This window comes from Alligator sinensis, unplaced genomic scaffold, assembly GCF_000455745.1.
Source record: "Alligator sinensis unplaced genomic scaffold, ASM45574v1 scaffold374_1, whole genome shotgun sequence".
NCBI lineage: Eukaryota > Metazoa > Chordata > Crocodylia > Alligatoridae > Alligator > Alligator sinensis.
Window position 1 is genome coordinate 52,353 of NW_005842383.1, and position 805 is coordinate 53,157.

Here is an 805-nt window from a genome sequence, read left to right on the forward strand (position 1 = left end):
CTGAACCTGTTATGTTAAAAAATTAAGAGTCAAATCCAAAGCTTGGGCTTGTCTTTTCTTGCTTTAATGAAAGCACATATCAGTTTCGGGAGTTTGTTTTGGTTTTATCTAATAAAAGTAGTTAGATTTGGCAAAATTCAATTTCTAAAAAATATTTTTGATGGATAATAGCAATGTTTCTTTTTAAGCATTTATTTCAATGTTATTGTTTGTTCATTTGTTTTGGGGTTTTTTAATTAAAAAAACAAAACAAAATTAACAGCATAAAGATTGTCTGCCCCCAGGATGACAAAAAAAAACCCTACTAAAAGGCCAAGAAAACACCAAACCTTGTACCTTTTCTAATTGGAGTCTTTCAATTCATGTACCAGTCTCACCAGTAGGCTGCTCTGTCTCTTTGTACAGTCTCTCCCTGGTTCTCTGCAGCTGAGTTGTCCAACTTAGGCATCAAGATCTTCCTGCCACTGCTTCACAGGCCTTCCTTCATGGCTGCTGCTTCTGAGCTGGTTCCCATACTCCTTCCCTCACTGTCCTAGGCAAATTAATGCAAGGTCCATCTCGGCATAAGCCCAGGGGCCCCTACCAATTTGGGGCCCCTGGATCCTCCTCAGCAGGGAAGCAAAAGCTGTAGTTTTAAACGTGGCACGTTTGTTTCTGTCTTCCAGCAGGGGGACAAAAATGGCACCAAGTTTAAAACCCCGGCTTTTGCATTTGTTTCCCTGAAGCTGGAAGCAGGGTCCCTCCCCGAATGGGGCTGGGGCAGGGGGGGGCAAGCTGGGGCCGGGCTGGCTGGGAGGACAGCACA